General features: G+C 51.8%; 1 protein-coding gene across 4 annotated transcripts in view; it reads left to right on the forward strand.

Moving 5' to 3' along the window:
- The first annotated feature begins 275 nt into the window (after positions 1-275).
- Positions 276-17,097, forward strand: part of FAM53B (family with sequence similarity 53 member B) — a 527,638-nt gene continuing 510,816 nt past the window's right edge. The window contains exons 1-3 of one of the 4 annotated variants that reach the window (XM_075757678.1): positions 276-447; positions 1,720-1,844; positions 7,027-7,210. The gene's annotated coding sequence lies outside the window, so the exon portion shown is untranslated. The remainder of the gene's footprint in view (positions 448-1,719; positions 1,845-7,026; positions 7,211-17,097) is intronic. The other 3 variants (XM_075757679.1, XM_075757681.1, XM_075757680.1) reach the window with 3 other exon arrangements.

A 17,097-nucleotide genomic window follows, 5' to 3' on the forward strand; every position in this document is an offset into this window, starting at 1 on the left:
TTTCACGCCCGGTCGCTGCCTGGACTCGCTTTTTTTTTTTTTTAACTATTTTTGGTGTGGGGGTCCCCCCGCCCCCGCCTTCCTCCGCGCTGTGTTCTGCGCGATGTCTAACGCTGGGGATGCCCGCTCAGGGCGGCGGCCGGGGCTCTTTCCTGCCCCTTACCTCGCACCGACACCTCCGGTGCGCGGCTCCCCGCCGCTGCCTCCCGCCCCGCCGCACCGCCCGGGGCGGGGGCTCCGCTGGGCTCCGCAGGTGCGGGCCGGGCCCTGCCTCCGCCGGCCCCGCTCAGGAAGTGACAAGCGCATTTCCTCCTCCTTCCCTCCCTCCCTCCCTCTCTCCCTCCGCCCGCCCCGCCCGCAGCACGGCGGCGGCGGCGGCGGCAGCGGGAGCGGGGCTCGGAGCGGCGCCCAGAGCCGGCCCGGCCGGGCCGCGCCGCCGCCACCACGGTAAGCGCCCGGGCGGGGCCGTGCGCGGAGCGGAGCCGCGCTGCGCTGTCACCCGCGCCGTGTGCGTGCGTGGGGGTCCCGCCGTGCCGTCCCGCGGGGGGCGGCGGACAAAGGGCGGCGGTGTGTCCGAGCCCTGCCCGCGGTACGGCGGGACGGGGCGGCGCGGAGGGGGATGGAGGGGTGGGGGGGCAGAGGGCAACGGTGGCCCCCCCGGAAGGGTGGCACACACACACACACACCCACACACACACACACACACCGCCGGCCGCTGCGCATCCTCGTCCCGCGGGAGCGGCGGGGTTCTCCGCTCCGCCTGCCTCCGCCCGGGCGGAGCGGGCTGGGGGCTGCCCGCCTTTGTGCCGCCGGGTCCGCGCTTCCCCTGGCTCTCGGCCCCGGGGAGGTGGGGTGAGCGGTGCCGGGGCTCAGGGCAGCCCGGTGCTGCGCGCTGCGGCCGCGGAGGAGCCGCCTGGAGCGTCCGGAGGGAGCGCGGTGCTGGGGGGGGGGGGGGCTGTCTCCCGGCTCTGCTCGGGAGCGGTGCGGGCTGTGCCCGGTGATGCTGAGCGCTCGCCGCAGAGATAAACCGTTTCAAGCCGAGCTCAGGTCGCCTGGCCGGCGTGCGGGGGCGGGGGGGAAGGTCGCCTCTCCAAAGTTTCTGGTGCTGGGAGCGAGCTTTCCTCTCCTCCTCAGATTACTCTGCCTTTGCCTCTGTAATTTCTTCCTCCAAACGGATCAACACGTGCTTTCCTCTCTCCCGAGAGTGGTATTCGGTGGGGCTGAAACTTGGAGGTCGGTGAGCTCAGTACAGAACTCCCCAAGTTGGGGGTCTGACGTGGGGCTGCAGCCCAGGGGAGCAGCGGACGTGGTTGAGCATCGCTGCGGAGATGCTCTCCAGCCCTGACCCGTCCCGTCGCACACGCGTCCCACGGTGCCCTGCCACGGTTTTCACGCCTGGCACGTGCGAGCTCACGAGGGAGCTTGTGGCGGCGAGGGAGGGGTGCGGGTTTGTGCTGCGGGACTTTGCCAGCTGCCCTGTGCCCCCCCGGGGGGGTCTCCAGTGCCGGACACCGCTGGAGCGAGAGATGGCAGCTCCTTGCTGTGGCAAGTGCCCTGGCAGCGGAGTTGTCCTAGAAAGTCTGTAAGTCTTGTTTCTCCGTTCGGTGACGTCAGGTCGTTCAATTCATACAGTACGTGAAGATGTCACGTATAGATGTACGTGAAAATTTCACAAATAAGGGTTTTCTCCTCAATAATATTAATGTACTTGACAGAGAGAGTGAGTTTGCAACAGCACGGTGCCTGTCGCTGGTTAGTGCCGCTGTCTGTGCCGTGCGGTCTCTGCGGATGCTGGTGTACCTTGGCAGCACACCTCCTCCTTAGGAAATCCTCTGGAGTAAAAAGTAAGCGTAATTTGTTATGAAATAGGCTGATAGACCAAACTTCAGTTTGCGATTGAAACCAGATGTGCATATTTTCCTTTTGAATCCTCAAACAGTAATAAAAGACTATTTTGACAGATTAAAAACTACTTGCAAATTGCAGAAGTAGCAGCGTCTTGCCATAATACTGTAAAAACACGGAGGGCTGTGAGCATCTCTGCCCGTCTCTCAGCAACAGGAGGTATCTCCGAGCGCGGGGGGCTGCTGCCACATTCCCTCCGATGGTAAAGCGCCGATTCCCTCGGCCCGCCTCCGACGCGGGCAGAAATATTTACCAGGGCTTGGCTGAGGGCTGGAAAAAGAAATAAAGAAACCCCAAAACAATGTAGGTAATGTTTCTAGAGAAAATATTTGGGGTGGGTCACGAAACAGATTAATTAGAGTGATAGTAAAAAAACCTGAATTTCAGAGCGGTTTGCTCTGTCCTTACCTGTTGTGGCTCATTGTAAGTTTGAAAAGAGCTTCTGATTGATTTCTTTGTTTCAAAGTCCTCCGGAGCCTGAGGAGACAGCTTTCAAAGTTGGGGGGTGGGTGGGGGGGAACCCAACCAAAACAACCTGCTGCGGAATTCAGAGGGGAAGGACGTCTGGCCGAGCACGGCCCCGGGAGCACGGCACGCGCGCCGGCGGTTTTGCAGCTGAATCCCTGGATCCAGACTTTCTCGCTTCCAGGTTAAACCCTGAGGAAAGAGGGAAACTTGTGCGACTTTCAGCTCTGCACAGGGCCAAGGTCTCCAAGAGCCGCTTCAGTTATAGAAAGCAGATGGCCTTCGGGAGGGAGATCAGTAAGAGTTCAGGCTATTGAATCCAAAACTTTGCATGGAAAATCAGGGCAAATCAATTAACTGATAATTGATTTCGGTGGGTGAGGACCAGATTTTTGTATATGGAGATCAAACAGACTGTGGGACAGAGCCAGCACTGATGTAGGCTAATTTTCAAGTATGGATATCTGCTAAAATAAGTAAAGAAATAAATATGCACACAGGCAAATAGGTAAACATATACCAATATAAATCCCCAAATCTGCTTCGGTTAATTATAGGTAGTTAATTTATTTATTTTTTTTTTAGTATCAAAGGCTTACTTCAGTTTCAGCTAAAGTCTAGGTAGACTGAGACATACAACTTTTCGCCGAAACACTTGTATTTCGGCAAAAACAGGCACGATGGACTGTGTCCTGAAGGGGGATGGACGAGGAACGAGGCTTATCCAATTTGTCCTTTTTATTATTAATGGTTGACTTCCAATTTCTCCAATGACAGCTGTTTGGTTTGAGGCTGTTCTTCCTTTTTCTTTCTTTCTTGTAATGTTGTATAAGGTTTCTTTTCTTGATCTTCATCAGGGCGGAGGTAGTTTGTGCTTCCCTTATAAAATCTCGGGTACAAAAGAGGACACCCCAGGTCAAAAGGGCTGATTTTGGTTTTGTTCCCTTCCCCCTCCCGTATCACATGGTTTGTAGAACGGTTTTGCTGGGAAATAGTCCTAATGAACATTAATCTGTGGCAGAGCAGACTTTGGACCCACGGGCTGGGGTAGGACGAGGTGCCAGAGATACTTGTAGCTGTTCGGAGAGCTCAGCCCGGAGAAGTCAGGTCTGCTTCCCACGGGGAGGGAGAGGGGAAGCAGAGCCTTTGCGTTGGGTCTGCGCTCACCAAAACTAGGGTTGAAATAGTTGAAAAAACCTCTAGAAAGACAAGCCCGTGTTTTATTCCCGCGGCTATGGAGGACCAGGCCAGCAGAGGAGCTGGGGAGGTTGCTTCTCTCAAGCAAGCTCTCTTCGTGGCTGAGGTTTTTTTTTTGGTTTTTTTTACTCCTTTCTCTTCCAGAATGGGGAGGAGGGGGAAGAGGAAGCAAGCCTGCTGACTCGGGGAAACGGAACAAAAAAAAAGGAGGTCTGATGAGTAGCGAAGGGCTGTGACTATCGGAGGTCTCATGTGCCCGGTCTGATGTGGTGGTGGAGCGAGGTGGTGAGAGCCATTTCTTGGCAGCCTCCCCCGGCATGCCGCAGTTCGTGTTGCAGGGGTCCCCGTGGGGCTGTGCAAAAATATCACCAAAACAACAGCTCCTCCAGCGCGTCTGCTCCTTGGAGAGCTAAATATAAACTAATCAGGCGAAGAGAAGGGAATTTTCCACCGTGCTACTCATCTGCGCCTGCGAGCCTGCCGGGTCATTAAGCCTGACGGGCTGGTCCCCCGCAAGGAGCCCTCCCTGCCCGAGCCCGCTCCCCGCCGACCCCGGCACGGCGCGAGTGCCACCGCTCTCTTTAGAGATGAGACCTTCCATAAATTCCTCGAAAGCAGCCAGGGCAGCGGCAGAGCTGAGCCCTGGAGCTCTGGTTTTGCACTCGAGTTTCCCTATGAACAGTGGCCGCGTTATAATTACGAAAAAGGACTTTTCCAAGGTCACACTACACATCTGCAGTCGTAGCCTGGCTGCCCGCGACTCAGCTATTTGCTTAGAGCAGCAATGCAGAACGTGGCTCTGGTACAGTGAACCAGAGAGCAGATCCTTGGGCTGTTTTGTTTTTCCAAACTTTTACGAGTTGGCTGCCTTTAGAGAGACAAAAATTCCCAAGCAAGAGCTTATTTCTGAAGCCCCGCCAAGCTGGTGCAAGCTCTGATAATACAGGCTGTGGATACGGGAGCCTTTAGTCATCAACAAGTGAAGTAGGTATTGAAAATTAAAAAGTGTCATCATGCAGTTAATTTACAGCCAGAATTTCTCCTGGCTTCAGGTGGATGATCCATGAGTTATGAAGCTTATGACATTTGATGTTAGATATGTAAGATATCGCATCTTATGCATCTAACGTATGCTATGTAAGATCAATAAGATTTGGTATGTTGGAAGTTTCTGTTGAGACGCACGGAAGGAGGAAACTGCGATAGACTGACCTGGAGGAGTACCCAAGCCTGCACGAAGCGCGGCTGCTCCCGGCACCGCAGGCCATGGGTCCCCGCACGGGTGGGTGGGGATACCCCGGCGAGTTTGGCTCTGTGATCGCCGTGTTTGAGTAATATTTGAAGAACTGGTTGAGTGAGTGCAAAAAATCTGTTCTGGTGCATTGAGTTTCTATACCTCCCCCCTAAAAAAAAATGCCCAAAGGAGACTTGGTCATGGTTTTTGCTTTTAGAGGATTAAATATAGCAGCATCATTGGTGTCACTCCTCTGTAGTCCATTTGAAGCATCCCTTGGGCTATATCATTCCCTGTATTCGTGGATCCTGGCCATAGCGATTGCTTTCAGCAGCCAAAGTTCAGGGCTTGCGCTGTGCGGTAGGTATGGGACCATAGCGAAAGAAGAGTTTTACTTTGTGCTTATATATCGTTACGTCTCCTAGGGTTTGTAAAAAAGGCAATCTGGCAAACTTTGATCCGGCAGCTGGAAAACCAGCTCTCCCTCTCTCTGCTCAAAACCAGCCCACGAAAGCAAGGGCCAAACACCCTTTCGGTGGCAGAGGAGAAGCGGGGCTTGGGGGTGATGGAGCAGAATGACGCTGCTGTCGAGGTACCTCAGCAACTTGCTTTGGTCCCAGCAGCCAGTCTGGACTGGGGGGGTGAAGGAGACGCACCCCTCATCCTGCTCCTAAACCCAGGGTCTCCTCAGGGACGAGTTAAAGCACTTACTGCGTTTAAGAAATTCCTTTTGTGTCCTTGTCCCCATGACGACTCTCGCAGTGATCCGAGACAAGCCTTTGTGCTCCTCTGCCTCAGTTGCCCCAGTTGTGCAATGGCCGTCGTCGCTATTCCTCCGCACCGCTGGGAAACGTTAGGGAAGGAAACCGGCGTTAATTAATTAGTCTTGTCTCTGGCTAGGACCGCCTAGCAGCACAGTTAGGCCAGGTGTCGGTAGTAATTTCTTGTTTCAAGCGATGTGGGAAAGTCACAATAACTCTTGAGTTTTGTATTTGTGTGCTTTCCTTAATGTTACTGAAAATAACCTCCTGGTGTGCTGGGTAATAGTTGTCAATGCTATAAAATTAGTTCAAGTATATGTGTTATTAATGCCACTATCGCATGCTTTTTTTTCTCCCAGCCATTACAAATGAATATTGTATAATATTTTTGAAAGGACAAGTTTTAATACTATTAAAGAGATGCCAAAAGCTACAATCATGTGCAAAAGCTGAAGATCCATTACAATTATAAAGATACAGAAAGCATTAAAAATATCCACATGTGGTTCTGTAGCCTCTCCGTTAATTCAGAAAAAGATTATCTCTTTATTGGACTATCAGTTGTGTTATAATTGAAATACAATGCGATGGATGGTACTTCTCGGAGTGAAAGCATCATGGTTAATGAAGATTTACAGTTACCGATAGCTTCATTTAGAAACTATCACCCCCATTTTCAGTTGTGCACGGTTTATGTTGTTGGTAGAAGATTACTTTTCCCATGGAGGTTTCGGGTGAATTGTTAAGTATTTTAAACTTAATTTTAAAAAAAATAAATTCCAGCTCTCCAGTGCGATGGATTTGCGCTGCTGCTGGCCTCCCTGTGCGTACCCCCACGACACACCGTGAAGGTGGCGGGTTAAAAAGGAGCCAGGTTAGAGCTGAAGCGAGAGCTCGGTCAGCCGGCGGAGGGGCCGGTGTCCCAGCCCTCCGTCTCGCCCGCTCCTTGCACAAGCCACCCCGGTGACCGCGCCGGGGCACGGGGGGTGCAGCGGGGGCACGGGGGTGCAGCAGCTCACTGCAGGTGCAGGGCAGCGAGCCAGGAGAGCCGCGCGCCTGGAGACCGCTCTGTCTATCACCGGTTTTAGTAATTTTCCAAATTAATTCTTGCAGGAGCATGTCTTTTTAGAAGAGTCATGAGGTGCAGAGATAAAAACGCAGCGCTGACTGAGAATCCAGCGCAGTCATTTATTATACTGGTAATTTATTGCAATGATTGTTGTCCGTGCTGTTCAGGAAAATATTGCACTTTGCCCTTACTCTGAATCTGCGTAGTTTTGACTTCCCGCAGTGCTGGGTGGTGTTACACTGCCGGTCTGCTCCGTCTGCCGGACCTGCTCGGCATCTCCTTCCCTCTCTGAAGGCGGCCAGGTTGTTCCTGAGCAGTTACCACTCCACATTCCCCCAGTTCTGCACTGTACCCATGTCTTCAAGTCCCTCAGTTACTCTTGGGGTCTTCTCCAGACTTTAATCAGACGTGGCAGAAGGCTCCAGATGCCCGTAGTGGTCGTGGAGTGCAGAGCACAGAGGCAATACCATCTCTTCTCCTGGCGATCCCCAATTTATCCAGCCCGTGGTCGCATCTCCCACATGCCTTGGTAATCTGCTGTGCCGTGCAGGAGCCTGGGGACGTGCCCCTGCTTTCGAGGTGAGTGTCTTTTATTCAGCAAAAATTTTTTTTTTTTTTTAAGGTGTATCTTAAGGTGCCAAGAAAGGTTGGACCAGATGATCCTTGAGGTCTCTTCCAACCTGGTATTCTGTGATACTAGGATCTTGACACCTCGGTTAAAAACTGTGCTGGTTGCTTCTCTCCGTTCTGCATCGTCAAGTTGTTCTTTTCCGTATTTAGTGCTCTGCCAGTCTTGAGTCACTTACACAGCGCTGATTTTCCTGTTTCCTTCCCAGTTGCTGCCAGAAATACTACATGGCATAAGGTGAAAGTCTAGTTTCTGTTGAAGCCAGTATTGCCAGTTTATTTGCAGGTCTGTTTGAGATGTGTCAGTTAAATAGTTATCGATAACTGTCATCCGTTTCTGCGCGCTTTAATGAAGTCTGTTGTACCAGCGTTCCCTTTTACTGGCAGAAAGACGTCAAGTGAGACGAGAGCTCTTTTCTCGGTGGTGTTAATTGTGCTTCCTGACTCTCCGTCCTTGCACTGAAACCGGAGCCTTGCAGGGCTCGTTTTCTCAGGGCCATCAAATTTACCACGCTGGCTTGTGCCTGTCCTCCGGGAGCGTCGGCGGTGATGGCTCGGAAGACTTTTTGGCACAATCTTATAAAAGCTGAAGGTGTAAATTGTTTGGAGCTGTTGTTTAAGAAAGTTCTATATTTAGCACCTGCTGTTTAGTATCATCCCAGGTTACTCTTCACAAACGTGACCATATTGTTTTACTGTCTCCTTAGGACGGGGTTAAGGTCTGTATTGACCATTTCTTCCTTTCTTCTTTCTGTATTGACCATTTCTTCCTTTCTTCTTTCACCATCTTCCATCGTGACTGATGCTCCGCAGTCAGAAAGAACGGCAGGAACAATGTTGTCAGTGGGACTTCTTGTTGTCCTTAGTATCTGTAAAAAAACCTGTGTCTTGTTTTCTAACAGAGCCTGATGTTTAGCTTGCACTCTCATGCATTTTAAGGTGATGTTGTTATTTTAGGGATAATGGCTTGATAATGATTTACAAATTCTAGGATTCATTAATTCCTTCACTCATTAGCGTAGCAAATTGATAGATATTTTTCCATGTGATGAAGGTGGACATTTTTGCTGCCCTGTTTGTACTGGGCAATCATTCCTGTTTGCGTGCTGACAAAATACCTGGCGCGATTCCCTTCCCGATAGCTTGCTGGCAGCTTTGGAGCCGGGATGGGATGCAGCATTTAGGTCAGTTCTCCTTGGGATGCCGTTTCGGGAGGGGACTTTATGGTTCACACCACACTGGTGCCGGGACTGGCCCCTCTGTCCTTTGGGCTTCCCATTTTCACGGCACAGAGGAATCTGTTTTTCCTCCTGATTTTCAAGAGGGATGTATGGAGAGTATCCAGAGATGGAGACTCTTGAGGTGGAAAATGCAGATTTTGGGGTGGGTTTTTTTTTGGGGGGGGGGTTGTTCCCTCCCCTTTACTGCATGTTCACACTGTCATAAATGAGCTTGAGGAAGGGCTGGCAGGATGGTGTTTCTGCCAGCCCACATAAAACCAGGGACTGTTTTCATTTCCTTTTTTTTTTTTTTTTTCCACATCTCCAAGACAGGCTGCAAAATCTGGGCTTTCATGGGTGCTGGGCTATAGTGGGGCTCATCCTGTCCCATTCCAGCTGCATGGGAATTGGGCATCTCCAGGGGATGAAGCATCCCAATGCAGGGAAAATTGTCTTCTGCGGGTATGACTCCTCCGGCTGGGTGATCGCCTGGTGGGGTACCTCGAATTGGGGCAGCGAGAGCCAGCCACTGGAGCTGTACCCCAGGCTCGCACGGGTACGGGGGGAAACATTTCACTGCTTGGTCCTCGGGGAGCCCCCGAAGGAGCCAAACCTGCAGGAGGTTTGTGCTCTACGTGCTGCTGACACCTCACAGGAGCTGAGAGTGTGTTATAGCAACAGATTCTGTATTATTCCAGCTTCACAAGCGTCTCCCAGCGATATTAAAAACACCAGCTGAAACCCAAGTCCAAGCTCTCAATGAATGACTCCGTGGAAATGCTGTCGGGCGCGTTTCGTTGCTGCTTTGGCTTTGATTTAAATGGGTAAACACGGTGAGTGGGTGTTTGCTTTGCCTTCTTCCTCGTAGCGAAAGACTTCCTTTGAGGGAAGGCGAAGCCTCCAGTACTATTCCCCATCACAACGTTACACCATTCTGCCCACGACTCGGTGCTGGCGATGCCTTCGCTGCCTGCCCGGGCCCCGTGCTGCCAGGTTGGCCTGGCAGCAGTGGGAAAACCCCGATTTCCCCAAGTATCGGGGATGCCTTGTGCCCAGGGCTCTGCTCGCGGGTGTGAACAACCCTCGCAGCACCTGGTTTCTCCATCTGGATGCAGCACGCTCATCCCAGTTGGGATGCTGCTGCAGGACATCTTTGGCTTTTGAAGGTCTCTCCCACTGCTTGTCCCACACTCTTAAGTTCTGTTCTCGTTGAAGCTTCTCAAAATCACCTTTGGCTGTACCAGGCTTACATGTCAGAGGCAGCCTTTGCTGTGTGATGGGTGGTCACTGGAGGAGGCAAGGGTGGGTGCAGCCCGTCCGCTCCTTGTCCTGCTGCATTAGGAAGAGTCCCCGTCTCCTCCTCACACGTTCCCCCATCTCCACCAGAGCTATCAAAACCGGCTCCTTGGCAGCCTGTGCACGTAGAAACCATCTTCTGGTAACAGATTGTAATGTATTTAATGAACCCGAGGAAAACAAGAAATTTGAAGGCTGCCGGGCGATACAAGTTTGCTGTTCAGTCTGCCAAATCTGCGCTAATTCAGACAACTCACAGATGTTTGGCTCTTCATTCGTTAAAGAGATTTATGTGAGATGTAGGGCTCGGAAATTTATTCCTGGCATGCTGGGAAGACTGAGGTGGCAGCATGGGCAAAGGTTTCCTGGCCCTGGAGGAGTCCTTCCCTGTCTCCGTGGATGCATCGCTGCTGTACCTTCCTCTTGCCAGTGCAATGTTGATGGCAAAGAGTGGGCAAACAGGAGGGAAATGTGCCTTTCAGTAACTAGGAGCATTAATAAAGGCTCTAGGTTTGTCTTTCAGGAGCCAAGGAGCTCTCTGAAAGCTTTTTCTCAGCTGAGGAATGAAACCCCAGAGATTGCCCAAGAGCAGAAGTACTTTGGTCTAATGCAAACAGTAGTCTCGTAGAGTTTGCAGGTGACGGTGGGCACAGAGACCATCCATTGAAAGCATTTGAAACTTAAAATGTTGCCTATCTAGTTCAGGCAGATCATTTCAATTTTTGGACCTAAGTGATCATTTTGCTGGGCTTCACGTGAGGTTCTGCAGTCTTCAGGTATTTATCCATAAAGGGGACGTGGTAGGAGATGCTGTGAAGTCTGGCAACCGATGCATACATCCAGTATTTACCTGCTTTAAATTCAGGTATTTCTGTAGGGGCCTCTACCGATTCTCCAGCTCAGTCTCGAAAAAGGGAGAAATCTGACTTGCGAGCAGTATCCAAATCTGTTCTGAGAGCGATGATGGTGTTCTGGCGCTTGGCAAGCTTTCCTCAATTACACGACGACATGTCCCAGATCTTTTGCTCGTGCTTGGTCTGTGTGGTGGTTTTTTGGTGGTCACTGATGAGTAGAGGGCGTTACAGTTGGCGTTGCAGCACTGAGCTCGCTTTGCGGCTCCGTGACGTGCTTCTCAGAGAGATCTCAGGAGCTCTGGAGCGAGCAAGGAAGCCTGGCCTGGCCAAGAAGCCCCCCTAACCCTCAAAGTATTATTATCTGGCTGTAAGTAGGTGGACGCCGTGTTACAGCTAGGTATTAAGATGGATTTGTGTGCTATTTGAAATTATTTATGCTTGGGAAGTGAGTCTGTAAAAATGGCACGGTCGGGCTGTGTTTACTGTCTCCATCTCAGACGTTTCAGGTTGTATATGGGAAAAGAATATAAGGAAGAAACAAGAATTGTTTTTTGTGTCTGTTTACTAGAGCAGCACGCTCTGAGCGGTAATTAAAAGTAAACCTGGACTCTGCTGGCTTGTTCAGCATCTCTAGTTGTTGAGATTAAGCAGCCAAAGCAATTCTCAATTCAGCAATTCCTCAGCTTTTGGGAGTGTGGCCAACACTCACAGTGTCTCACAGACCATTGCAAATTCTTGTAATAAATCTCACAATTGGGGGGGGGGCAAAAAAAGAAAAAGCAGAAAGGTGAGCTGATTCCTTGGACCAGCAGGCTGGACTCCTGCTGCTGCTTCAGCTGCTCTTCTCCAGAGACAACCCTTGGTCCAATATTTCCAATATTCCTTGGAAATATTACTCAAAACTAGAAGCAGTCCCCCGATGAGCGGATTAGGCAATGATTACAGGTTTTCTCAAAGAGACCGTGCCGTTTCTACAGTTGTTGGGACTTAAGAGCATCCTGTAGGGTATGTCTCTACGGCCGGCGCGGTGCTGTGCGGGAGCGTTGGCGGCGTCTATCCCCACGCCAGCGCGGCTGCCGGGAGGGCTGCGGTCCTGTGGGGGAGGAGGAGGCCGGGCCCGTGGGGCTGAGCTCTGCCGTGTGCCGCTCCCGGCGCCGTGGCGGGTCTGGGCTAAGCTGGCCGCGGTGTCGCTGCGTGGCAGAGCGACGTGCTGGGGATGCACCCTCAGCCGAGGCACGTGGGCAGCTGAGGAGCGATCCCTGCGAAGGGCTGATGCCGGTCCTCCACAAAAATTGCTGTGCAACCAAGAGATATTGAAGATCCCACGCTAGTGCTCCAAACGCGTGTGCTCTTTAACTACCATGCATGAGTTTTTTGTGCAGCGAGCTGGGTCCCGTGTAGTCACTTTGCACGTCCAATCGGCACCTCTCCGCTGGAGACCAGCAGTCTCCTCGTTCGCACCTCTCGCTTGCCGGTTGCTGTTTTGCAATGACTAATTTTGCTCTCTTCTTTTCCTTTTCAGTTGCCAGGGAGGAAAAGGCAAAGTCACTGCCAGCACCATTTTCTTCGAGCTAAGATGTTGAGACAAAGCACCTCTGCCCCTACCCTGTCCTTTCAGTCCCTCTCTGCTGCTCGTGTGTAAGGGAGTCTTTCCCCTGCCACTCCTATTCCCTAAGAGCACGGGGGCAATAAACCTGATGTGTTTTACTCAACTAGATGGTGTGTAATTTTCCTTAATTGCTCTTATTTCTTTTCGCTGAGAGCTTGCCTGCAGATGAGGTCCAACCCAAACATGTAGAGCTGGGTGTGAGCTTGGACTTCAGGTTCTCCCTAGAGGCTGGGGGTGTTTGGACGTGAAGTTTGGGGCTCGGGGTGCCGGGGACCTGCTGCCTTGCGTGACTTTGGCATCGGGTTGAGGCGGTGCCCAGGCACTTGGAGCAAAGGATTGTATTGAAATAATAGATTTTTATTTACTTAATAATCAATCTATGGTTGTGGGCAGGACCCCGGTGCATCCGTCGTTCCTGGTAGTGAAGGTTAATCTTGGACCTCTGTGAGCCAGGTTGGACGTGGCCATCCGCCGTGGCTGCACATCGCATTTTCTGTTCCTGACGCAGCCCCTTGAGGTGGGTGCTGTTGTGGTAGACCTCGGGCTCCTTCTGGCTGTGGGTTTTATTCGCGTGGCTGTAGGGGTTGGCTCTGTCCGGGCTGTCCTGCTCTGGCAGCTCTGCGGCACACGCGAGTGCCGGGTTCATCGGTGAGAAACCTCTGTTCCTGTGTGAAGCTGGTGGTCGTAAGCAATGAGGTGATGCCGTTCTTGAAGCTGTGCAAACCTACAGAGTGATGCTGCTCTTAAACACAACCTGCCACTGCTTTTCCCTTTGCTGTGCTGGCTGTTAAAAATGTTAAGTGTAGGCAAGTCTTTTACTTATTAATTAATGGTGAAAGTCTGTCTTTATCTTGTTAGCCCTGGAAATGACTAGTCTAGCTGCAAGCAGGAGGCAGAGGAGGACATTTCTTTATTCCTCTTCTTTGGTTGGTAATTCTTGAATACCTGGAGCATGTGGTGAGCCCAAGTCCTTGCCAGGCAGGAGGGGAGCGCCGTGCAGGACGTGTGGTCTGCACCGGAGCCCTTCTGCCTCTCGGTTGGGGAAGGGCCCTGTGGAGGAGGAGGAAGAGGAGATGACTGCAGGCTCAGGGTGAGACGGGGCAGTGCTGCAGCCTTTCGGCTCAGCCTGGGGCAGCTCTTTCCTCCTGACGGAGTGTCCCAGGGGATGATCCTGACGCAGCTCCATCCGTGGAAATTTTGTCCTTTGAAGTCACGTGAGCTGACTCATGATCCTGTTTACTCAGGACTAGTCCACGGGGCATTTTCAGAGCGTAAAGACTTCTTCTCAGGCCCTGAATGGCATCTTTCACATTTGTTGGAGGTTTTTACCCCATAAATAAAATCAATATTCGCTGATGGTGTGGATGAGCGCTCAAGCAAGGGGAGCAAGCTGCCCAGAGCTGAGCACCTCGCAGCCCTGCTGCAGAAGGCAAATTATTCCCCGAGTGAGAAAATGAGCCCACACTTAGCTATGTGCAAATGATAGCCTCCAAATTCATAATGCAATAAATCAACAAATTGAAGATGTACTTCTTGGCATTGTCCAAAGCGCTGACGGTGAGACAGGCTGTGCAATGAGGAGATTCCATATAGCCCCAAATCCCTCCTAAGAAGCAGAAGGGTGGGGAGGGGAGCATGGTTTTTAGTTTCAATAAAAATTGCAACGTGATGCTCTGTAGAAAGCCTTAAACCCCATAATTTTCAATTGCGTTAACCAATTTTGGCTATTTCCCTAAATTTCTTGTAAGTCACCTGTGGCGTTTGGAGGGGGCTTGGCCGGCTGCGGTGTGCCCGGGCTCTTCAGCAGTCTGTCTGCACGGAGAACTCGAGATCTGCGTAGCAGGAGGGGAACTTCTGTTTAACTGGTGAGAGGGGGAGGGCGGTTAAGCCTTAGAAACATGCTCAGAGTTTGGCCCTGAGGGATTAGGTTTGGTTCTTCAGATGTATGGGTCTAAACTGCGTTAAATAAACTCCGTCGTCACGGTGGCTCTTCACTCAGCCCATCGTTTTCTTCTCGGAGGAGGCGAGGTTGGCGTTTTCCACTGCCAAGCTGCATTTACTGCTTTTCCTCTCGGAGAGCCATTTATATCAAACTGCTGTGTCTGTCCTCGCTCGTATTCGTTGCTCCTTTGGTGGCATTTGCAACTTCTGAACCGGCATTACTGAACCCTCCTGCCCTGGGATGAACCTCAGGGCAGCGGCCGCCAGAAGATGCGCTGAGCCGGGAGACTTGGCTTGCTCCAGCCGTGCCACCTGAAGGGTCTTGTGCCTCCGTGTAGCATCAGCGTTGGCTCTCAGGAGCCATACAGCCAGAGTTCGCAGTGTGGCGATGGGAATATTTTTTTTTTGCTGAGCCAAAGAGTGCTCGGTTGCACCGTAGCATTTTGGAATGACGCTGCTGGTGGTGGTGGAGCCAAGTCCGCAGCTACGCTGAGGACGGAGTTTGGGCTTGGGTGTTTGTCCTTCCTCTGTTGTCACGGAGTTTGAGAGGGAGTTTGAAGTGGCTGGAAATCCTCCGCCTGGAGAGGGATGGGCAGCTCTCCGTTTCATTCAGAAAGTAAAGGTCAGGAATGCTTCCCTTTTCCTCTTGCAGGGATTTAAGAAAACTTTCTGGACAGTCAAAGGGTGCCTGAATACTTCCCCAGGCACAGCACAGGGAACACTGCTGGGGTAGGAAGCAGAGTCCTGCGTGGCTCGTTGCTTTTTCACTGCAGGCTTTGAGCAGCAGAGTTTAAAAATTCTACAGGGGCGGGTGATTTATATTCCGAGAGCGATCCCGCTGTGCTGCTTGCAAGGTGTATCAGTATGCAAAATACGGCTCCGGCTCCTCGTTCCTGCATGCCTTTTCTGCCTGTAAATAGGTTTTATGTCAGAGTATGTGCCTGGAGATGGATTATTTGAGCTGGACGAGGGTTGAATGTTTTCTGTATGGAAGGTGATGGTCCCATAGCAAGTTGAAATCTGTGTGGTGCTGGCCCTCAGTCGTCTTCACGAAGAGTACTGCTGGGGGTCAGACGTATGGGTATGCGACATTAGTTACTGTTCAGGCTCCCTCCAGCCGTGGCAGAGCTTCAGACGGACAGTTTGCTAAATCCTGAGGTCTTTTCCAGGCTTTTCAGTGTAGCAGGTGAAGAGGGTACGCCTGGGACTTGGCAAGCTGCGTGGTGCATGGTGTCTGCTGTGGTAGCACCAGTGGTGGTGCGGGGAGCGGGACATCCCTGCGGGGAAGGGCTGTTTACCCAAAATGAGCAGCTCTAGGGCTGTACGCCTTGCTGGTACATTTTTAAGGAGCGTATTTGTTCACAAGCATTACCTTTCAAGCCTGTGGAAGAAGGCTGGATCATCTGACTTACTCTTTTTGCAATGTAATTATTTTCCAAGCCCAACACTCAGTTGCTGTGATGCTGTCCAGAAAGCAGCTCCAAGAGAAGCCTCCTTCCACCTCTGCAACTGCTAAGATCACAGAGTCATCTGTTCGGTCTGTAGTTTGAAGCAATATCCATGGAAAAAGCACAGTTGGCTAAAATTTGAGGGTTTCCATGCCCTAGTGCTGCTCATGGGTGCTCCATGCAGCTCAGGAGATCGTGTCCATCCCAGTGGCCATGGCCCAAGTCTAAACTTAACCTTGATGGAGGGATGAAGATAGTTGCTTTATCTGTTTGCAAATGAGGAAATACATGTCTTAAAATAATTAATGGTCCCCAAAGAGTATCTTTTTTATTAGCATGTGTGTGTGTGAAAGCCTCCAGTCTATAAATACACAGTAGTTTCCTCCTCAGAGTCCATAGGGAGAACATTCCGGGTCTGCAGAAGCATTTCTGTCCCACAGCACTTGTTTGCATAGAGAGGACATGACGGGGCAGGACCACGCTGGGTCATGCCGTGCGTCAGGAGCCCGGTGAAGCAGGATGGGGAGCCAAAGATCACATTTCACTGGAAAGTTTTCCTTTTTATTGCAACTGCTTGGTGGGGATGATTTCAAACCCCAACCAAGCGATAGCTAAAACAAAAGAGCCAGGACCAGAAAGCGCGTCTTGGACCCGACATCGGGTGATGTCAGCTGCCAGCTTGCAGCGTGGCCACCCGTCTGCTGCAATATCGTTAGGGTTGTGTTAATTGCAGGAGATGCAGTGGAGCAGGGAGAGGGGAGGTGTGAGGTGGTGTGAGCTGCCGCCTGTCCGGCTCGGGCAGGGAGCGTCTGCCTGTACTTGCTGCTGTTCCTGCCTGCTGGCTGCCGCACGCCTGGGTGTGTATTGGAGTCTGCTGCAGCAACATTAATCATTACCTTAGGGAAAGATAATTATTCCTGAAGAAATCGTACCCTGTTAACGAGGAACTGTGCTTAACTGCTTTCATGCTGCTCTGAACGCTTGTTTGATCTTTGCTTCTCGTGCTGCTGCTGCGCCGGCCATGGCCCCAGAGTCCAGCCCCGTGGCGAGCATTGCTATCTCTGTGCTGGGATCCAGGACAGCCAAGATCGGAGCAGATGAAAATATAAATCTTGAGTGATTTTAGTCCCTGTCCTGTGCTTTAGCCATCTATGGTATGGCACAGGGGGGCAGGAGGGCATGCCAGCTCTGCTCCAGGGGCTTCTCCAGCACTGGGGGAAGGCTGGAGTCTCCCAAAGAGCCTCCTGCTCCTCATCCTTGTTGCCCAGAGAGGTTGTGGATGCCCCATCCCTGGAAGTGTTTAAGACCAGGTTGGATGCGGCTTTGGGCAACCTGGGCTAGTAGAGGGTGTCCCTGCCCATGGCAGGGGGCTGGAACTAGATGGGCTGTGAGGTCCCTTCCGACCCAAACCAGTCTGGGATTCTATGATCCTTGGGAGGGGCTTTAAGCCTGGCTCAGCTCCCCCCAGCTC

This window comes from Balearica regulorum, chromosome 7 (assembly GCF_011004875.1).
Source record: "Balearica regulorum gibbericeps isolate bBalReg1 chromosome 7, bBalReg1.pri, whole genome shotgun sequence".
NCBI lineage: Eukaryota > Metazoa > Chordata > Aves > Gruiformes > Gruidae > Balearica > Balearica regulorum.